This window comes from Pristis pectinata, chromosome 1 (assembly GCF_009764475.1).
Source record: "Pristis pectinata isolate sPriPec2 chromosome 1, sPriPec2.1.pri, whole genome shotgun sequence".
Classification (NCBI taxonomy): domain Eukaryota; kingdom Metazoa; phylum Chordata; class Chondrichthyes; order Rhinopristiformes; family Pristidae; genus Pristis; species Pristis pectinata.
In genome coordinates, this window is record NC_067405.1 from 24,728,449 (window position 1) to 24,753,034 (window position 24,586).

Below are 24,586 nucleotides of genomic sequence, written 5' to 3' on the forward strand. Positions count from 1 at the left end.
GGAATCAGAGGAGGAGAGAGACAGAGAGAGAGAGACACACACACACCAGCCTGCTAGTCTCTATAGATGGATGAAAAACAGTAACTGTGTCTGTCACTACAATCCATGTATAGATTTTTGGAGTAATCCGGTGGAGTCCACTTTGTTGTTAACCTGTAGAGGGAAACAGGTATTCGTGTGGATGGCCACAACTCGGATACCTTTCAGGGTGGCAGATACTTCGGAACAAAGCAGTGAAGTTCACTTTGTTGTTGACCTGTAGAAGGAAACAGGTATTTGTGTGGACGGCCACAATTCGAGAGCCTTTCGGGGTGAGGCAGATGTGGTGGAGTAGTCACTGCTGAGTAGACACTGAGGGGTCATTTGGGTTCCAAAGTGGAACATTTGGATTTCGTAATTACTCTCTATTTTCTCTCTACGGTTTGTCTTCAGTCAACGGTGGTTGTTGAAGATGCCTTTGCTCACGTTTCACCTTATGGCTTGCTGAACTGAACTTTAAGAACCATTCCTGGACTTGGAGTTTGGGATTTTGCCACACACACACTACGAGTTTAGTTTTTGGGGTTAATGTTTAAGATTTAACATTTTTACTTCTAACATTCTAACATATTTACTTTTATTTTTCTTATCGTAAGTAGTTATTAATAAAGTAGTTTTTAACACTGATACATGACTCAGTGTGTTTCTTTTGTTGCTGGTTCATAACAAAGGGGAGATTTTAGATGTGACAGAAGTTTACATGGATGTTAGGATCAAGAGGTGATATTTTTGAGAAGTTATGCAATAAAGGCACAATTAAAGAAGAGGGGCTTAGTGGCCAAGGAGGGAAGTGGCCATTTGGGAGCCAGAAAGAAGTTAGATGGTCAGTAGTTTTCTCAAAGACCTCAGTTAGTAAGTTATGTAAGGATTCCAGAGTAGTTATTCCTAAAAATGAATAAAAGGTAAATTCAAACATCGGTCCCTGACTGAGTGAAAACCAGAAAAGGCAAGAGGCTAGAGAAGTTATAACAGCTGGGGCTTCAAAGCTTGAGATAATTTGACTCACCAGGAGAACAAGGCAATGACCAAGAAGAACGTGGCAGAGTTGGAAGACAGGAGGTTGAGAGAAACAGATAGAGTGTGAAATGAAAACCGAACACAGACAAAGTGAGTGGGAGAAAGGAAGAAAAAACAACTACAAACCAAATTATTATTTAGGAACACACAACTGAGACAGAAAAGATTCTCTTTGGACTTAGTAAAGAATTACCTGCCTGCAGTGCCAAGACAGAAAAATCCATATGGATTTAATAAAGAAACAGGTCTGAAAACAAGATAGAGACAGCAAAAATCCATACAGCTTAAAAAAATGAATAGCTCTGACTGAAGAACAGAAATACAAAACTTAAATAGACACTGTCAGGACCAGTCCTTAACTTCAGTGGCCAAAAAGCCCAAGTTGAAAAATAAGTCCACTGGATCTGTATTTTAAAGGATATTGCCCGGTTGCCGTGGATTATCATAATATATTCACAAAGGCATTAGGACAAAGTTTATAGAGGTGGTGATTTATCTTATAATGCAATATAATTAAACTATTTACAATGTTAAAACTTTAAGCTGGCAGACTGACTGTCAATTACATTGTTACATTGTTGAGAAGCAGGCAGACCAGATGCCTGTCTTGCCCACTAAGATTACAATATGAACATACACTTAGGTACAGAGAGAACAACAATAAGTACAAGCTGAAAGATGCACTGAAAGATACATGACACAGTGTACAGTGAAATACAAGTAACTTACCAATATTGAACCTCTACATCCTACCCCTATTTGACTTTCCAAAATATATCAAAATGCAAATTATTGGAATTAAATTCCATGTGGTAATGATCTGCCCAGTGTTCTATTTGATCTATATCCTGTTTTAGCCTTCGACAACGTTTCTTGTAATCCATAACACCAGCAATTTTCATGTCAAGAGTAAAGTTGTGTAAGGCACAGACTACAGAGGTCATATGATTGTGCAACCATTTGTAGCATTTTACATCATTTAATCTTCATGATCTTCATTGATTACCTTGTGTCCTTTCTTCGTAGTGTTTGTATTTATATTACTTTACTTGTGGTGTTTGCTCAGTCTGAATGAACTTTTAAAAGAGTCCTGGTTTGTCCTGTTCTGTGAGCATTGACAGGTCTTATCCCACCTGGATAGGTTCAGGCCAGTCTTGAAGAGAAGGTGTAAGTTAAGTGTACCTGTAGGATCCAGTCTTCTAAAGAAAAACAAGTTCTCTGGACCAGCAGTTGTTTAGCCTCTGCTGCAGATTTTACACAAGTAACCTTGGATCATCTGTAGAGTTCATATTCATACAGCAATATAAACAGTTACCTACAGGAACGATAGTCATGAGAGAAGAATGGATGTCAGGGGCTTCAGAGGTGCCATACCATGACCATATTCAAGAAAGAGGATTCCTGATCACAGTAATTACAGAGGTGTCTCCCTGCTTTCTGTAACGTTTTTTTTACAGACTCAAGAGAAATATTGGTCAGTTATCACTCAAACAGAAGGTGAAGCATCCAGGAAGACACTTGACCACTTTGAGTTTCCATGACAGGATGCTATTTGTGAACAGCAGAAAGCACGCATGGGATCCCAAAGAACTCATCTACCTGCTCCCCCATGCCCTCCCTGTGGCTGAGTCCGTGAATCCAAAACAGGACTTTTCAGCCACCTCAACATAAATAAACCTGAAGTGGGAGCAAGTCATCATTCAGCCTGGAAAGAATGCCTGAGAAGAAGAGTCACCTTTCCCGATGCTGCGAAGAAGTGTACCTTGTGGGAGTTTGTGATGCCATTACTACTTTTATCTTGCACTTTAGAACATAGAACATAGAACAGTACAGCACTGAACAGGCCCTTTGGCCCACAATTTTGTGCCGACATAGCTAATTCCTCCTACCTACAGGATGCCCATATCCCTCAATTTTCCTCTCATTCATGTGCCTATCCAAGCCCCTCTTAAAAGCCCCCCAATGAGTTTGCCTCCACCACCCTATCAGGCAACACATTCCAGACATCCACCACTCTCTGAGTGAAAAACGTACCCCTGACATCTGTTCTGATCCTACCCCCTATCACCTTAAATGCATGCAGTCTTGTATTGGATCGCTTAATAATGGGAAATAATACTATCAGAGTTGACCCACCTTCTTTTCTATTTTGCTTATCCCTTCTAGAAATTGAGTATCCTAGAATATTTAATTTCCAACCATGGTCACATTGCAAGCACATTTCTGAAATGGCTTAGTGATACTCCTGCTGTAGCCATGGAGATTGAACCACTTTTGTCAACTAAGATAAACTGGAAAACCTGAAGGATAAACACTTTGCACAGATCACAGATCTCCTCCAGTCTGCTCTCTCACATACAAGTCTGGCGCTCAATGGCAGGGACACTCATATAATTGAAATGGAATTTGAAGCAATTGTTTGAACTTTCAGTTCCAATTTACCATTACATGCTCTGGTGTCAAATAGATTAGATGTCTAGGCACTCTCTGAAACCTACAAACTACAGATAATATTTTTCAGGCAACATTTCTAAGGTTGAACTTACCCACATGCACCTCACAACCCCTCGAATAAGCCACAACAGCTTTCCATCTTTTATTCTACCTTCCATAAGGTAGTTCCTGGTAAAAGACTAGAGTACATAAGGGACCACGTGGCAGGACAAGGGGTGCACACCAAAGTGCTAACTAATTTCTAGGTATTTCTATAGACAAATAGCAATTATTAATATGCAGTGTTCTTCTAGTGTCTGATGACCCTGAAGTATTAGTGAATATAAATATCAGTTGGAGCATTTTGCCAGATTCAGCAATTTGCAGATGGAAAGATTAAAAGACAAAATGGAACTTATTGTTAATTTCAGGCATCAGTACCTGCTCAGCATATTGGTTGCATCTTCTACATCATTAAATTCTTTTCTCATCATGTTCTATAGTGGGGGGTTGGGTTCTGTTGAAGGATGATTTTGAATGTTAAAGAGAAAGGACAAGTGCAGATAGTCAAAGAATATTGATAACCAGGGCCTGTCAGGAAGTAATAGTGCATACAAACAGGTGAGTATACCTCCAATTAGAGTCAAAAAAGTGAGGGACAAAGACAAAATTAAAGTCCCTTTATCTGAATGCACACCATTTTCAAAACAATGTAGATGTATTTATAGCACAAATGAAAATAAATGGGTAATACCTAATTGTCATTACAGTGCGGTGGTTGCAATGTAATCATGGTTGGAAATTAAATATTCTGAGATACTTAATTTTTAGAAGAGATAAGCAAAATAAGAAAAAAGATGTGTCAACTCTGATAGTAAAGAATAAGATAAAAATAGTAAAGGAGAGGGATCTTAGCTCAGCAAATCAAGAAATAGAAACAATTCAGGTAGAACTACAGGGCAGAAAACATTGGAGGGAGTTGTATACAAGCTTCCAAATAATGGTAGTAATGTGGGGGTGTAATGTAAATCATGAAATTAAAGGTGGATATAACAAAGGTAATGCAATAATCATGAGGGACTTTACATAAAGATTGGGAAAACCAAATCAGCATTAATAGTGTGGAGGATGAAAGCATGAGGCGTATGACAGAAGGTTTTCTAGATCAAGATGTTGAGGAACCATCTAGGAAGTAGGTTATTTTACAGTTGGTATTGTGTACTGCAAAAGTGTTAACTGATGACATGATATTTAAGGGCCATTAGAAAATTTTTATTATAATATGGCTGAATTTTAAATAAAAATTGAAAGTAATGAACTAATCTGAACTAACGTCTTAAATCTGAACAAAACAAACTACAAAGGAATTAGCTGGCTATGGCAGGTAGGGAAATCACATTAAAATATTTAACAGTAAACCAACAATGGCCACGTTTTAAAGAATTAATATGAAGTTTACAAGTAAAATACATCCCTCTAAAGCAAAATAACCTGACACAAAAAGTGATCCAAGCATGGCTATCAAGGATAGTATTAAATCAATAGAAAAGGCTTATAACGTTGCCAAAATGTGCAGTAAACCTGAGGATTGGGATATATCCAAGTCTGCTAGTGATACAAACCAAGGTGACAGTGTGTGCTGTGAGGAGGATGCAGAGAGGCTTTGAGGAATATACAGATTAAGTGAATGGGTAAGGATGTGCAGATGGATTATAAAAGGTGGAAAAATGTGACGTCATCAAAATGGAAAGGCAGAACAATTTTAAATGATAGGGACCCGGATGTCCTGAACAGACATCAGTGATAACTCGCATTCAAGTGCAGCAAGCAATTGGGAAAGAAAATAGTGTGTCAACCTTCATTGTAAGAGGATTTAACTATAACAGTCAGGATCTGTCCCTTTAGTAACTTATTGCCCTGGTTAGATAGCATCTGAAATAGTGTGTATAAGTCTAGTTTTGCTACCAGAGGAAGAATATACTTGCAATGGAGACAGTGCAGTGAAACTCCACCAGATTGATTCCTGTGATGGCTGGTTTGTCACATGAAGAGAAATAAAATAGACTGGGCCTATACCGTCTTGAGTTTGGGAGAACGAGAGGTGATCTTATTGAAACGTAGAAAATTATTACAGGGTTTGACCAGATAGACGTGATTGGTATTTTCCCTGGCTGTGGAGTCCTGAACGCTCTCAAAATAAGGGGTTTCAAAATAAGGGGTCAACCGTGAAGACAGGAGAAAATATCTTCACCCAGAGGTTAGTGATTCTTTGGAATTCTCTCCCCTAACAGACTGTGGAGGCCTAGTCAAAGTTTATGTTATGACAGAGGTCAACTGGTTTTTAGACGTTAAGGGTATCAAGGAATATGATATTGGTGAGGAAAATTGGAACTGAGGTAAAAGTTTAGCTATGATCTTACTGAATTGTAGAGCAAGTATGAAGATGGAATGGCCTACTCCTGCTTCTAGTTCTTATGCTCTTATGTTCCAAAGGTCTCCATCTAATGAAGGTTCCACATGATGCAAGGTTGCTTAGCAGATAGCTAACACATTCACGTGAGGCACTTTTTGTGGTTCTATTATAGGACACCTGCTTAAGTATAGCTTGAAGACTCCAGTGGACTGTTTAATGAAGCCTCAAGTTAACCCATTCACCTGATTACATTACAGTTTGACTGCTGGGTGTCAGTTCTTGAAAGAGGACATGAATTTAACGTACAATATTTGTAGGCAGCTATTTTTCAGTTGCTGAGTGGTGTACCTTAAGTGCAGAATTGCAGTGATACAGAAGTGTCAGGTGTGCATGATGTGCTGGTGATGATTGTACACCATTTACTTGTTAATGACTTTAATCTCTTGTAATTCATGAAGGCAGTGATTTTGTGAAGGATAATATGGACACAGAGAACTGGAAGATCCTTGCAATCTTTGAGAACTTTGACCACTTTGACCACACCCCTTCCTCCCCATCCTATTATTTCATCTTTTCTGTGGGGAAAATATTTTATTCTGTCAACAATAGCATCGATCACCTCCTTAATGCAAATAGAAGTGCATTATTTGCTGTAATAGCTAAAGAGGAAGCAAAGGCAAATGAATGCTGGAGTACAGCTAAAAGGAGACACAAGAGAAACTGCAGATACTGGAAATCTGGAGCAATGTACACAAACTGCTGGAGGAACTCAGCAGGTCAGGCAGCATCTATGGAGGGGAATGAACAGTCGACGATTCAGGCTGAGACCTTTCATCAGGATGAGTTCCTCCAGCATTTTGTGTGCATTGCTGAAGTACAGCTAACTTTGTTGCAGGATTTTGCCCTAGTTGATATAATCCTGTGATGAACATGACATGGAAGAAAAGTTTCACATGTACTGCATCTCAAAAAAATCCATACTTGTTATCCTACCCATATAGATTCTTTAGGGAGGATAAAAGTTCCCCATTGGGGCACATCTTCCTTTCACTTTCCCTGCACCTGCAGCACTGCTTGGTCCTTTCTCTATCAGGTACAGCTATGATCCCTTATCCTCTTACCAGACTGGAATTGCCAGTAAAGAATCCTTTGAAGAAAAGTGCGCATTGGCAGAAGATCTTTATTAGTTCCAAATGCTGTGAAATAACTACAAAGAACATAAACCAAAATATTACGAAGTGGTAATCCTACAAATTTCACCTAAAATGTTATAGCATTTATCTGGGAGTAGCTGAAAATCTTTTAAAATTCCTGACATACATTTCCCATGGATCTTGAATGACTGGTAACAACGTGAGTAGAGGTGGAGATTACACTGTGTTTGTAATTATGCTGTCTGACCCTGATATGCATTCAGTAATGAGACCTTTCTACTGGGAGCTTCAGCTATCTAGATCAGGCAGCAAAATCAAATCGGGACAGATAAACAAATGGTTTCATAGTGAACAAACACTCAGTTTAATTCAACGCACATTTCTGGCCCTGCCAGTTCAACAATTCTCAGCTGAAAGAGGTGGACAGTAATGCAAGTGCCCCCACAGAGTTAAATACAATTCAATTGTTTCCTCAGTCGCAGATACAAACATAAGTGCACGTCACATTTTTATTATAAAATCCAATTTGCACATCTTGCTAAATCTATTAAGTCACAAGTTATCAATTAGATGCTTCAAAATCAGAAGTGGAACAGCATTGCAAAAATGCTCAACTTCATTTCATCACAATCTGTATAAATATAAAGGTTAGTAGCTGGACCAAGTGATTAACTATCTATGTCTTTTATTAGTATTTCATTTAATTATTGTAATAGCTTTCTTCCTTTCATTGAAGAAAAACTTACAGGAAAAAAAGTTCATAACAAGGATTCAATCTTTTTCAATCAGAGGTATACACGCAAAATAATGTGCCATGGCATCTAAAATTGAATTGTTCCCATTGAACTCTGAGTTGGTGCTTGATTCCTTTCTACTGTTTAGAAGTATGCCATGGCACATCCTGCATAAAACATTCTTTATTTAAAAAAAGGGCAATGTTTCATTTCTGTACCTACAGAAGTGTCAAATTCTCGATGATGAGAAATGCAAATTTTCAAATCTTATATGAATCGTCCTGTCATCTTTGCTGAATTCAGCTGGAATGTCAGTAGGAAGCTTCTCTCAATATTCCTGACTAGAGGGAACATCAGATAAGTGTTCTGTTTTTAATCACAGCAAGTGCAAATGAATTCACATGTCACTGTGAGGAACTTTTTACAGAGGCCCATTAAAATGAAATCACTTGGAACCACTAATGTAATTGTTTCACATGGGTGGGAGTTCAGAGGACTCTGCAGGACTCAGTAACTTCAAAAGAGGAAACAAAAGTATTAATACAGGATCAAAAGGCCAATAGAAATGTCAGAGAACTTTTTTAGTTTATGGGAATGTAACTTCAGGTATCATCAAAAGCCTCTAAATCAACAATGAAGGGATATTAATGCCAATGCAGAGTTTAAGAAAGTGTAAGTCAAAAAGAAAACTGCAGATGCTGGAATCCTGAAATAAAAGCAGAAAATACTGGGAAAAAAAATTCAACAGATCAGGTAGCATCAGTGGAAAGAGTAACTGTTAACGCCTCAGGTCCGAGACCCTATTTCAACCAGACCTGTTGAGTTGTTCCAGCATTTTCTGTTTTTATAGCAGACAGTGTACTCTGCAATACTTTACTAGTCTCTTTACTTCTCGGTACCTAAAGATGGTGCAAGTCAGTCTAATGAATTTCTCCATTCAAACTTGAATCAGCCTTGATGCAACAACATTGAAGAAATATGATGTCCTCCACTGTGTTTAACTGCGGCACAGGTAGAAAGGGTGGTGAAAAAAGCTTTTGGCATGCTGGCTTTCGTCAGTCAGGAATTGAGTATAGAAGTTAGGATGTTATTTTCCATTGTACAAGACATTGGTGAGGCTGCATTTGGAATATTGTATTCAGTTTTGATCACCCTGCTATAGGAAAGATGTCATTGGGCCGGAAAGATTGCAGAGGAGATTTACAAGGATGTTGCCAGGATTTGAGGGACTGAATTCTGGAGAGAGGATGAACGTGTTGGGACTTTATTCACTGGAGTGTAGGAGAATGAGGGATGATCTTATAGGGGTGTATAAAATCATGAAGGGCAGAGATAGGGTTAATGCGCACAGTCTTTTTCCCAGGGCCGGGGAATCAAGAGCTGGAGGGCATCGGCTTAAGGTGAGGGGGAAAGATTTAATAGGAACATGAGGAGCAACTTTTTCACCCAGAGGGTGGTTGGTGTATGGAATGAGCAGCTAGAGGAAGTGGTTGAGGCAGTTACATTTAACAGCATTTAAAAGTAACTTGGACGGGTGCAGGGATAGGAAAGATTTAGAGGGATTTGAGCCAAATGCAGGCAAATGAGACTAGCTTTGATGGGAATCTTGGTCAGAATGGACCAGCTGGTCCATAGGGCCTGTTTTCATGCAGATGCCTCTATGACTACATAGCATTCCATTGAGTGATACTCCCATCATTGATTTCAGTGCCAATCACCAGCCTCACCAGTGCAGTGTGGCTGTGATTTATCCAACCCAGCATCCATCATTAAGAAGGACAAAATCAGGAACAACATGAACCACAAATTTCCCTGCATTCTGATTTCATCAGAAAACAAGATTATTTTATTTGTAAAAATTCAGGAATTCTATACCTTAGCTAGTAATGAAGCATGGAAGCATCATTATCAAATAGACTGAAGAGTTCTAAACAAAAGACTCATTCTTGGGACAAAAAGTGTGGCCTTTCCAATACATTAAAACCCGAAGAAAATAGTTGCAGGAGTGGGCCACTCAGCCCCTGGTCTGCCCCACTATTCAATATAATCAATGTTGAACAGCCCCAAGCCTCAAATCCTCCTTTGAATACTGCTGACTTTTTGAGAACAAATAAGAAAAAAGAGACAATTTAAATCATGAACAGTTTTCCACTGAGAGCACCTATGTACTCTAACAAATTAACTAGACTGCTGAAGGAAATTATCCATTGAATATAAAATAAATTATAATAATTATGAGCTTGTATTAGTAAAACTTATAACATCATTATGCATTTTCCACTGAATATATACATGTAAGAACCAAAGCATCATGCTTTTAAAGGACAGTGGGTGGTGTTGGGAAATTCAAACACAAAATCTATGATAAATTTATTTTAGGAAAAGATAAATTCTCTGACAATCTTTCAGCTTACATTTTCACTTCTTGTTAAGTAACTCATTTTTTTGTACCTAAAAACGTCAGTCAAAGTCATCTCACCAGTTTGGATTGTATTAATTTTACTGTAGTGGTGCCATTTAGGATAAACATACCATTAAAACACTTTTAACTATTTATTATTATCAAATATTTAAAGAAGAGTGCACTAAATTTGTATTGTTTATCAACAATTAGATGGGTTAATTGACAAAAATAATTAAAAAAGATGTTATAATATATTAATTTCAGCAGCTCATTGATTAATCATTTAATGGACATCAATATTTGACACTGATATAAATTAAGATTTATTTAGAATTTGACTGCTAAAATGGCTGAAATGTTTTCAGCAACATATGGTTTATTTATTGAATAGATTTAATTTTATATGCTTGTAGTTTGGAATGTTACCTGAATGAACAGGTTACTTTGACTTCCGTCAGGAGAGATGATGTTCACATTCTGAACCATACAATTGATTAAGCCTTACGTTCCCACCCCCACTCCCTCTGTAAATGAGATGAGTATTATTGCTCTTGAGTAAACAAATCTTCCACTCTGGTAACTAGTTAAAATCTCAGGCCTGATTACTTCAGAGAGATTGGTACTATCCATGGTGTTAATCATATCTGATAGATGTAATGCAGGCCCAAGAAACAGCTGTGTACATTTACTTGGTGTTAAAACAATACTGTCGGTCATTTCATGATGTTTGCGAAAGCAGCAGGAAGTGCAAGGAGTCCAATCACTGGCTGACAGAACAATACTGTTGGTTTCACCTTGACAATCCCCACTAACACATTGCAACTGCTTGCAGTTGTTGTTATACCACACAACAGGTGCAATCTTTGCAGGTAGTACTTAAAGGGGCATACTAATTGCCAGTGTTTCATTCCAAGTCACCAGAGGAGTGATGCTACTGAATGAATGGTTGCTGCAATAATTGGAGGCAACTGGGAGAGTGTTCCAAGGGAGTCACAGGGAACTGAACAGGCTGAAGAAGAACAGAATGTTCCTTGTGCATGAACTGTTCCAAAGTCATAGACAAGCAATCCTGGCAGAAAGCTACCAATGATGTCTCTATGAAGAATATAGTCTCTGAATGTCTGCACTTTGGGAAGCCTGCAATGCAAACAAATGCCCATTATGTCTGTTGCTGCAGCAAAAGGAAAAGTAGATGAGGTTTTGTCTCATTGAGTATGGACTTTAGTGACTTCCCTTATGCAGCAGTAAACATAGATGTACTGCAGTAGTGTGGAATAATCCTAAGGTTATGAAACTGAGAATAACCAAGACCCTAACCTTCATGGACACAGAGAAGACACATAATTGTTGGCCCTTTAACTCACATTGTTTTGGGGGAGGCACAAGTAGAATAAATACTCTCATTTCTGTTTTATTTTTCTCTCTCTCTTTCCCAGTTCAAATGAAAGGTCTTCAATCTGAAACAAATGCTGCCTAACCTGCTGAGCACTTTCAGCATTTTCTGCTTTTATTTTTAGTAAAAAAACATGTTGTCCTGTGAATAAAAAGAAATGTCATTTTTCAGACAAGTGAAGTTGAAAATCTGACTTCAAACCAATTTTGCACATTGCACCACTGCTAATGTCATTTGGAGGAGTTTTATGTCAGAAGTAAAAGCGCAAAGGAGAATAAAAATTCTACCAAAAAAACAAAGAAGTTATTTTTCCAATGGACACAGGATCACTCAGAAAATATGCAATTTTCAACAGCACGGCACTGTTTTTCAAGAACTGTGTGAATGAATTTCTTGCCCAGAGCCTTAAATTCTCTTGATATTTGCCTTGATGAAGTTATGCTTTCTGATCTTTAAGTAATACTTTTTGATCTTTCAAGTAATACTTTTCTAGGCCACTGGCCCCGTACTACTAAAATGAACTTTAATTAATCTAAAATCTGTAAACTGATTTCAGACACTGAGGAGTGAAGAACCAAAACCCCCATTTTTTACATATTATTAATTTCTGCACTGGCATTGACAATTCTCTTGACCAATTTGACTGATGTATATGAAAAGAAGTTCAGCTGTTCTTCAAGTCAATTCTTTACCACTTGTTATCTTTGAAGAGTTCAATATTAGTGATGCAGGGGTCTCTGGACAAGCCTTGGCATTTGCTTATTCCTTAGCCTTTGCCTAAAAAGAAGCTCAACTAGACGTGAACGCATACTCCAATCATCACCTTTTCCCCCACCATCTACAGCTATTACATTGGAGGAACAGTCATGAGTCAATTTTCAAACACTCAACTTTACCTGACTTTGTCCAATACTGAATCCTCAGCCGTTGCTATATTTTCCAACTACATAGGCTGACAAAAATATCCTTCTGCTCAACATTGGCAAATTGATAGTTCTTAGCTAAATCTGGAGCAAATTATGTTCCATTTCTGTTTTTCTCTCTGGTGACTTCTGATGAACTCCTGCAACTTTCATTCTTTATGTCCTGTTTATTTCTGAAAGGAAATGGCTTGTCAAATGTCTTCCTTTCCTCAGGAGTGACATTGAAATTCACTTCTAGCTTCATGAGCCCTGATGTAAGACGTTATTTGCATCTATCAAGAAAAAAAAATCTATAATTTAGAATCTAACCTTGAATCTAGATGATCAGGCATTTTTGCTTTGTAACCCAACTCATCCCAATGCTGAACTTACACTGTTCTGAGGACATCAGTATTCATAAAAATGTGTGGAAAATTGGTACAAAAAAGTTGCATGATGGCATTGCTTTGTCGGCTAACTTTGTTTCCTTAATGCACAAATCAATGCCATTTGCAATGTTTTCACTTTCTTTGATAACTCTGCTAAGAAAGTTGCAATTATTGGCACCAGGAAATGACATATGTTTGGAACCAACATCTTCATAAATATAGACTACTGAATCGGATGGCTGCTCATTAATATGCTGGTAGTGCTGTCATTTGCAACATCGTTGGTTTCTCAGGATCTGTTACAAGTTGTCATAGATGAATTGACAGAATGCCTGCCACCATTCTTCGACTTCTACTATTTGAGAAGTTTAAAATGCTTTGTAATTTATCAGAAACTTTGCTGGAAGGTAGGAAATATAAGTAGGCATCAAATATATTGCACAAAAGCTACAACAAAACTGAACATGCAGCATTTCAATAAAAATTATAATAACATCAGTTGATCTTATTTTCACTAGGAATAGCAAATTCTACTTACAATGACACGGCTCTTTTCCTATTTTCAGGAGGGCAGTAATTAATCACTTCATCTTGTTTATCCTGACTATTTACTTGTTTGATAAATGAAGGTTCTGTTATTGCAAATTGTTTTGGTTTGCATACAATGTTAATACTTCATTTCCTTAATTTGTGGTGAAGGCATCTAAGGACTTAAAATTTTAAATAAAACTATTGGTTCAAAATCATCTTTCTAAAAAGATAAACTTGTCTGCTATTCTTAATTGCATGCCAATTTATCTCTTACTGTATGAAAATATAGAGATGTTTCCTTAATATTGTAATTCTTGGTTTCATGTAACATTAGACCCAAAAGGGAATTTTCTAGTAAAAATCACAAGCTGTAAGCTACTGAATGTTTTTGGTGCAATATTACAATTGTTTTCACATATATTCATTGTGAGATTATCAGATAACTCTGCACAGGGACAACAGGCAAGACATCTTTCAGTGCACAAGCAACACAGCAGTATTGGACTATTAAAATGCTTGGGAAAAGGTGGAGTTGCATTTGATTAGTTACTTTCAATACCTCCAGCTGTGAAATAATTTGTTAGAATTGAACTTTTGTAGGACTTACATCCCACTGACTGCAACAGAAAGAAAATTTGGCAGAATATCCTAAAAATGTGTGGTTTTCTTAAAACAATTACAGGTTTTATGGCAAGATTGAAAATAATACCACCAACTTCACAATGCCAACCACCCCAACACCCACTGCCCATCCACTACTCCACTAACCATGAAATCTCATGAGGGAATTGCTTCCATCCTCTTGAAGTTGTTGTTGATTTTACCATTCCTATGGGTATACTGTTGATCTCCACTTAAAATTACGGCAGAAGACCATGGAAACCTCCATAAAATTTTGTGGCAATTTTTCACAATTTACTTTAACTTTCATTGTGTAGGTGCACAGAGAGAGCTATTCCTCTCTGTCTTCCTTCCTGTTTCTTTTTTGCATCACATCACATCATAACAAGGTCTTATGTTTTAATATTTCATTTTTCACAGAACTTTATACAGCAGAATTTGCTATAAATATGACTGATATTATCTTACTGACTGTTCTTGTTTGCACTATCTCTTCTTAAAAACAAAATTAACAGGATATTGCAGATGTAGATGTGTAAAAGATTTTGTTGTGGAGTTTTCAGTTAGTGGTGAAAGAGTGGTACTTGATGCTTGTCTTGCTGACAGTAGGTCGCAATCATTTTTGACTTTGAGTGGAGATTGGCTCTAATATGCTATTTGATCCAGCATGTTTCCCTCTGCAGGATATTGCAGGTGAGTAGACAAAGTAATAGTGTCCTTCTTCAACCACTCAGATTGAAGAATTGTCACCAAAACACCCAGAATCTAAAGAATAAACTAGATTTAAATTACGTCCTGAAAGCTAAACCAAATTGAGAAAGGCAGGGTAAAGAGGGATTAATAGACATATAAACAATATAAAAGTTCTTAAATATCTAAGATTTACTAATGTAACTCCATACTTGTAAAATTAAAGAGTTGCTAAGAAATAATTGCCATTAATCACGTTGTTACATGTTCACTTACTTCTAAATGTACCAATTGTAATTTCTTTTGTCATGCTTTGTGGTTCTCCAGCAGATCAATGTTCCAAATTCCCACATTTATGTTAATATTAAAGCTGAGGTTTTGTTATAATGCAGCCCGTGGAGAAGCAGGATAAGGCAGATTGTATCTTTGGGATTTTGAGTTTAACTCTGAATAAGCATACTCCATATTCATTCCATAACAATGATGAGTATTGACAGCCTCACTGCTTTTACTAATCCATGCCTGTGGTTCAGAATACAGCAGTCATTAGCCCACTGATCATTACATTGTCCTCATATCAGTAAAGCTGTGAGTTTGTAACGTCAGACTGGATTAATATGTCTTATGTCTAACAGTGGGAATAGTTTTCCCTTGCCAATACATTTTCTCATTGATATTGTGCACACTGACAGGCAATTGAATTCTACCTGTTGGTCTGGGTAAATGATAAAGAATTGGGACTGATGGCACAGACAAGATATTTTTCTTGACCATCTGACTCACAAGCTTAAAGAGCAAATGATTCTTTTCAGCAGAATCAAAGAGATTTTGATAGAATAGATAAGAAGAATCTCTTTGCACTTTCACAATATTCATACCTGGAAGACAAAGGTTCAAGATAATTGTCAAAGAACCTGGGGAAAGAAGAGGACTAAATTTTTAGGCTGTGATTTGAATTGCATCACTTCAGAGGTGGTGGGAGCAAATTCAATAGCAATTTTCAAAAAAGAATTAGAATCTAGTATATTTAGTGTGAATTTTAATTAGTTGTGTATTCAGTTGGTTATACTCGAAGGCAACCTACGAATAGGTAATGGGATAAGAAAACTGGTCCAAATTTAAACTGCTGCATTTTTTTATTTCATAAGTCACAAACAGAAGCTCAGTTTATTTCAATGTGCAGACAATTCACAGTTTATTAGATATGTATGTTCTAAGTTTTGTAAAATAATCATAAATTAAAATTTACTCAAGATTAATTTATACCTAAAATGAGCCATCAGCAACAGAATATATATTGACCGGTTTGAACCTTCTACACCCAAAGGCGATGAAGTGTTATACAAAAAAAATGGCAAGGTAGAATTCACACTGTCCATGTTACACTTGGGTCACGTACCATTTTAACATGTGCCATTGGGGCACCATTGAATACCCTCATTCAAAAATAAGCAAAGATATCATTGAAATGCAAAAGTCATTATCTGACTTTTGCATTTGGGAAAGCTAGCTCAATGTAGGGGAAGGCCCAGAAAAGTACAAGGAAGGAATATGATGTTTTAAGCTAATTTCCCATGGGTTAGAAGGAACAGGAGGATGTTTCTGGGTCCAACTAGGAATCCTGTCCTGCTCTGAGTTTCTTCCACTCCTACCCCATCCTTCAATCCCACAATATTTCACTATAGGGAAATATTTGAAGGGATCGCTGACACTGCCTATTTGCAATAACAAGTTCATTCATAGGCCTTCATAACATTCCTGTTTGGGTCAGACCTAAGAATATAGTTAGAATATTTAGGTATTAAAATGGTTTATGCCTCTTGTCTGCATGTCAGGGTGAGCCTATCAGGTTTAAAATGACTCCTTGTCCTAGATTAAATAGGAGAAAATGGCCTAGAGCAGGGAGTCCATGTTCTGTAGAATGAATTGTAAACTGCAATGATGAATCCATTACTTGGCACCAGCAGAGACTGATTATTAAACAGGCAGAACAAAACTGCAGCATCCTCTTTGACAGCAGTGCTGCTAATCTCATTATACTCGATAGCGTCACTAATTGCAAAGTGAAGAATTGTTCATTTCTCTCACACAGTATCCCCCATGTTTCCACACAGCAATTAATAAACTAACATCCTCTTGTGTTAGTAATCTTTGCTTGAGTACAACCCCTGCAACAACCAATGAAAATCAGAAAAAAAAAACTGCCGATGCTGGAAATCCAATATAAGAACAGAAAATGCTGGTAAAACTTTCCAGATCAGGAAGTAGCTGTGTAAATAGAAACAGAATTAACATTTCAGCTTAAAGACCCTTCATCAGAACTGACATGCTGGATGTTTCCAGTATGTTCTGCTTCTATTCCAGAAGCAACAGCAATCACATGCAAAAATAATTTTACCCAAGATGGATCACACTTGCTGTCACATTCAAGTGAAATTGCAATTGTCCTGCCTCTTCCATGAGCATTTTACCTTAGTTCCTGTGATCTTCTGGTGTTAGTTGCATACCAAAACATCACACATTGCAGCATAATTTGGAGTGTGCTGCAACCTATGACCTTCGGCGATCTGTTATAGAAAAACAATGAACACATTGCACAAGGATTATCAATGAAACAGAAATTAAATGTTCTACACTTTTGTATCACTGTCTTGCATGCAGTATCAGCCAGCCTCCATTTTTGATACTCGGGATCTTAGAAATTGTAACAATGCTGGTTCTTTCACTCTTTGCTGCCTCTGTATAAATCCCTTCTGAGCTTCATGCTGCAGTCACTGGTCCCTTGATCAGCTCACACCAGTGGCAGTGGCACAAGGCTTCTCACAGCATGAGATATGATCAGAACACATCATTGTGTGAGACATACCCAGACACAGACTGCATTTCCCCTCTCTCCTTTGGCAGACATCAATACAGCTCTTCTGTGATTGCTTTGGAGATGGTTCTCTAAACTCTATTACATTTCCTGGCTCTTAGTCCAACAATGACATCATAGTAGTGAGCCATTTATGCAGCTTCTTATGGAAATGACTCATGTCCTATCTTAACACATGATTTTGTGTGCAGGGTGTATTTATACAATTCACACATTTTTGCAAGGGAACCAATTGAGCACCAACACCATAAACAGCTCATGTTTAGCACACCAAAAGATGGTGAAATCCAATTTCTAGGCATTTTTGTCTTATCTATAAATATGGGTAAAGGCCAAGACAAAGCACAGTTGATAGCAGACTACACTACATTTTGCAAGAAACCTGTGAAAATATTTAATTAACGTTCATGCAATTAGGTATTTCTTTTGGGAGAACAGAATCCCATCCTCATAGTTGCCCAGGGAGACTTTGGAAAACAGGCTATTTATTGGCAGTAAGTAAAATTATGCGACCCTGTAAATATTCTTTTAGAAAACCCAGTACTGTTCTAATCTTAGCAACACATGCATAGACTGTATGAGAACATTTGCAATAAAGTGAGATAACAGGTGAGAAGAGACTAATTCGCTAGTAAGACTTACCTATCTTTTCAGCCAGCTTTTCAGTTACTCCTAATGCCACACCGAGCCAGCCAACATAAGCACGCAAAGAAATTCTCATGGACATTTCCTAAATAATCCCCTTTTCATTTTCCCTTGCTATCCCTGCAGAGTGCTGAAATGACTCGCCATCATCGATAGTTGAGAATCAAGTTGGGAAGTATATAAAGTGAAGTATTGTACTTTCAGCTCATCCTGTAACTGCAACAATTTTACATTTTGGCACTATTTCTTTATTTCATTTCCCCAAGAGCTTAGGCTTTCAACAAAGAGTGGCCCATCCAAGAGTGGTGCAGTGAAGTTTAAAGAAGGATTAATTTATAAATACAAACAGTTTTTGTTTATAGAGTGTTTATTAATTGGAATGCAGAATTTTGGCATGAGGTCAGTAGGGAGGTGTGCGGGGTAGTGTGACAGAAAAAAATCCTCTTTGAATGGGGGTGAAGTAAAATAAGTTTAGGAACTTCCATTCTGCAACAGTACTTCAATGGCTAATGAGATCTAAAGGAATGCTGCAAGTTAGATTGAAAATTGGTGAAGAAAGAGAAAGCAAACAGTAATGGGTAATGGGCAATTGGAGTTTAGGAGGCAGAGGGTAGTGTCCAGTAGGTTTCTCACAGTATCATATTCATGTAGCATTGATATGGGCCCTTCAGCCCATCAAGTCCACTAATCCTACACTAATCCTATTTTATTCTTTCCATGTTTCCCTCAACTCCCCCTAGTCACCCACACATAAGTGGTAATTCACAGTGAGCAATTAACCTAACAGCCTTCGTGTATTTGGGATGTGAAATGAAACTGGAACACTCAGTGAAAACTCTATGCAGGCAGCAGTCAGGATTGAACATGGGTCAGTGGAGATGTGAGGCAGCAGCTCTACTGGATGAACCAGTTCATGGCTTCACTCTGTTGGGCTCAGAACCAGACCTCTTGATTCTTGAACTATTTATGAATGATTTTGAGTTAAATATATGATCTATGCTTGAGAAGTTTGCTCATGATACCAAATTAAGAACTGTGGTTGAAGTTGAGAAAAGAGTTTGAGGCAGCAACAACATGTCAACACATTGGTTAGGTGACAATAAAGGTAGCAGATTGACTTCAGTCAAGGGAAGTAAGAGATAATGTATACATGGGCATGGGAACATAAAATGCCTGATAGAACACTACAAAGAGTAGAAAAATAGAGCGCACATCCATGAATGCTTGAAGGACATAGGATAGGTATATAGGAAATGTGCTTTCATTGGCCAAAGTAAAAACTATAAGAGCAGGGATACAGTTAGAGTACTGAGTACAGTCCTGCTCATCACATTACAGGAAGGATGTTATAGGACTGGAGAGATTCTGAAAATGTTGCCAGGCCTGGATTATTACAATTTGCAAGTAGAATGTTTTGTATGGAACGAAGGGGAGATCTATTTGTTATGTGTAAAATTATGAGAGGCCTAGACAGAGAGAACAGGAGAACATGTTTCCCTTATCTGTGAGATCAGTAACTTGTAGATGGAATTAGACACAATTTTTTTTTCATTTGAAGAGTAGTGGAGATTTGGAACTCACTGTCCAAAGGAGAAGTAAATGCTGAAACCCTTAACACATTTCAGATGTATCTGGATGAACAGTGGATCAGAAACCTGGAAGGGAGAGAAACTAATTAGCTCTAATTTTGGCTGACATGAGCATATAGGGTGATCAATCTCCTTCAGTGTCAACTGGGTCATATATTTCAATGATTCTATGATTAATGGAAAGAAGAGGAAAGCTAGTGCTATTGTCATAGTGTCATAGAGTTACACAGAAACAGGTCTTTCAGTCCAACTTGTCCTTGCCGGGCAAGTTAAGAGATCTTTATTAGTCACATGTACATTGAAACACACAGTGAACTACATCTTTCGCGTAGTGTTCTGAGGGCAGCTCACAAGTGTCGCTACACTTCTGGCTCCAACATAGCATGCCCACAACTTCCTAACCTGTACGTCTTTGGAATGTGGGAGGAAACCGGAGCACCCAGAGGAAATCCACGCAGACGCAGGGAGCATGTACAAACTCCTTACAGACAGTGGCCGGATTTGAACCCAGGTCACTGGCGCTGTAAAGCATTATGTTAACCACTACACTACCATGCCTGCCCTACTGAGCTTGTCCCTCTTGCCTGCATTTCACTAAACCATTTCTATCTGTGCACCTGTCTAAATGTCTTTCAAATTTTATAATTGCACCACCCTCTACTGCTTCTTCTGGCAGCCCGTTCATCCACAAACGCTTTTAAATATCTTGTGATATGCAAGAAAAGGCCCAAAATTTTCCTTATACCCTCTCAGTGGAAAAATTACTCTCCTCTACTGCCATCTGTGTTCCCTGCCTTCAATTCTGTCACTGCAGACAAGATCGGGAACCTATTTACTGTGGGTGTACAGTTGGCATTCCATACTCCACCATTGTAACATGCAACTATTCAGTGCAGGAATACCCTGACCCTTAAATGTGTCCTTTTGGTTTTTTTTTAATCGAAAGTGACAGTCTTGATCAGATGGTTTACTAGTCACAACAATTTCCTCTGCAGTGAAATCTCATTGTCAGCCAAGTCTTCCTTTTTGATGAATTTTTATTAAAGCTGGTGTCAGGGAATGTTCTCATGGGGACCAATTGATTTCCAGTATTTTCAAATTAGTGCTGATGAGTTTTGCTAAATGAGAAAGATCAGATAAAAAAAGACAATTACTGTTTCACTGGCCATTATAATTAACCAAACCATAACTTCAAATTTATCATTAATTAAAATATTCAATTAAATCTTCTACTCAACAAGAAAATGTTCTGCTCATCATTACTTATGTTTGAGGTGTGAAACATCGTTCTTTTGCCACTAAAAGGCTGTGTCAGATGCTCTCAGGTTAGATACCACACACAGACTACCAATTTCATATTCAGTTCTGAGAAATGTTATGCAGTAGATCTGCATCAACAAGGAATGGGATTGGAATCATTGAATATATTTTGCCTAAGAATTCAACAGTTGGCTTAAAAAAGAAACCATCATCCCCTCAATCTGGACTGGATTTGCAAGTACCAAAACTAAAATTATAGTATAAGATAGGATACACTTATTAGTCACATGTATACCGAAACATGTATACTGAAGTGCACCTTTTGTGTAGAGTGTTCTGGGGGCAGCCCTCAAGTGTCGCCACGCCTCCGGCGCCAACATAGCATGCTCACAACTTCCTAACCTATACGTCTTTGGAATGTGGGAGGAAACCAGAGCACTGGGAGGAAACCCACGCAGACATGGGGAGAATGTACAAATTTTTCACAGACAGCAGCCAGAATTGAACCCAGGTAGATGGCGCTGAAATAGCGTTACACTAACTGCTACACTACCGACTACAGAATGTAATCAAATTCTTTGTGATTAGAAAGACATAAACCCCGGTGTTACATATAGTAAGTGCAGTTTACTTGGAAGGAACCAGTGACTTTGGATCTATGATGTTTAAAGTTATCCACTGCTAGTGCTTCCATTATCCTTTTAGGTCTATTGTAGACTAATTGATAAAGGTTGATTGCCATGACCTGTCAACAACTTCTTTATCATTTCATCATGCTTCCAACAATACTGTAGAAAGCAAACTACATTGACCTTGGTCTTTTTCATCCTGCAATTTTGATATTCCTGGAGTTATATTAAAGGAAATGTAGTACCTGCTTGGTCGGTGGACATTTCAATTTAATTTGTGACATCCCATTACCACATTTTTCAATGTCAAATGTCAGAATAGAGTGAATTCTATTTCTTGACATGTTTAATGTGTGAAGAATTTATAGAACCACAGTGCACTTTTGAATTAAACTGCTGTACTATGCTATTTAGTGTTTTACCCTTTCAGTATGATATACTGGGGCAGCAGAAGCAATATGAGAACCCAGCAACACTACAAGCTTTCATATGAGATTTAAATATGACATTATAAAATTACTTGAGGATGTAGGTTGATCATATTATGTATCACCCAGTGCATGGCATCAATAAGTCATTACACTTAACAGGAGCTTTCTGTGTCTAATTTATGGCAATGATTTGGGCTGCCAAAGTTTTCAATCTAATAAATTTTGGATGTAGGTACATGGTTAAGCATGCCATAAATATTCAAAAATACACTATAAAATATTGCTTAGTTAACTATTTTATTACATCAAAAAATTGTCTGAAAGACATAGAATGTTCCATTTTGCTGTGGTAAGTTTAAGCTACCACAATACCCGTGTACAAAAAACTGTGGCAGTTACAAATACAATATCTGTGCTAAAATGTTACAAAGTTTACACCCATATTTTCAAGACCAGAGAAGCAGTATGAACATACAGCTTACAGACCAGAACTCCATACACTGATAAATTACTGCTTTAGGTCAGCATTAATTCTAGGAGAAATGAGAACACATGATAGTTGGTGATGGATCAGCAAGAAAATTTATGTCACAGATGGAAGCCATTTGGCCGGTCATGTCTGTACTGATCGAGAAAGAGCTACCCAGCTTAACCCACTTTATAGCACTAGTGTCTGGTGCCGAGCTTGTCACAATTATTCAAGTACCAAAATGCATTTTAAATATGTTTAGCATTTCTCCCTCTGCTGCCTTCATAGGTAGTGATTTTCAGACCCTTACTATCTGCTGAGTGAGAATGAAAATCCTCACCTCCTCTCAAATCCACATGTCAATTACTTTATTTCCATGTCATCTGGTTTTTGATCCCTCTGCATAGGTCCATCTTATTGATTCTGACTGGGCCTCTCATAATTTTATACACCTCAATTAATTTTCCATTCACCCCCTTACTAGCTTGCTGCGTATTGACCAAATAAATTATACTGAATGCAACTCAGGAATTTTATGTTTTCTAAAGAATTAACACTGATTGTATTACAGTTCACATTAGGATGATTGAAATCTCTCCTATTACTGTCTTAATGATTTTACACTTGTACGATATTCACCCATAAATTTGCTCTTGGCGCTCCCTTGCACTATTTGGAGGTCTATAACACACCCAATAATATGATTATCCCTTTTTTGTTCTTTAGTTCACCCCATGTAGCATTATTTAATTATTCTTCTGGCAAATGACCTCCTTCTCACAGCTATGAATGTTTCTTTAACCAATACTGCCACACTCCTTCCCATTTTACCCTCTTGTCTAAAACCCCCAGAAACAGGAATATTAAACTGTCAGTGCTTCCCCTCTTGAAGCAATGTTCCAGTATTAATTAAATACCATACTTTTATTTGTCTATCCACCTAACTCCCTTGTTCACTAAGCTACTTGCCTTCCATGCGTTGGTATAAATTTTCTGCCTTCTATTTTCAATTCTTCTTCTCTTCCTTCTGAATCAATGCTTAGCTCCCCACCCAAGCTGGTTTAAGTTTCAGCAGCATGAGAAAACTTACCCATCTGCACCATCCTTCTGGTTCTATACTTGCTGGCATATGGCACTGGGAGTAATCCAGAGATTACCATGTTTGAGGTCTTGTACTTAATATCTTTCCTAACTTCTTAAAATTGCCTGAAGGAACCTTATGAATCTTTCTACCTCTGCTCCTGCTCTTGACATGGACCAACATATCTGGCTGTTCATTTACTTCTGTCAGAACGTTTTGCAGCCACTCAGTTTTATCCTTGATGCTGGCAAGATCCCAGCTGGGAACCTCATTTGAGATCATGAAAATACCAGTCAGTTCACATGACTATAGGATGCCTATAACTATTGCTTTCTTGGCCTTTCTCTTCCCTGCCGGCACAGCTGAGCCAACTAGAGTGTTTTAACTGAATTCCCCAGAGGAAACATCGAGTCCATCTGCATTTAGTTAAATGTTTTAAAATGCAATCATTTAATATTTATCTTTTAATGTACAAAGCTGAAACCCTTCCATTTCATAGCAGTGGAAAAGAAACTTGAAACAATGGCAAGGACATTGGATTTAATTTCCTTTGCTAACATAGGAAATGGGGAAAAATAAATTATGTGGTAAATAAGTGATAAGGAAGGCACAAGTATTGTGTATAGCTTTCACTTTAATAATAACTTTCCCCCATGTATAAATAACTAATTTCACAGTATTTACCCCAGAGTGGATGTTTGAAATCTCATTAAATTTACTTCTATTTAAAGGAACGTCAACTTGAAAATCAGAGAGAATGCATTTTAGGAGCCCTGCATGTGGATCTAAACCCCAATATGCTTAGGCCGAAATGCACGACCTACCAAATGGGATAAAGTTAAACAAGAAGTCTCCTTCACTTTTGCCTGATTCAGGTATCAGTACTT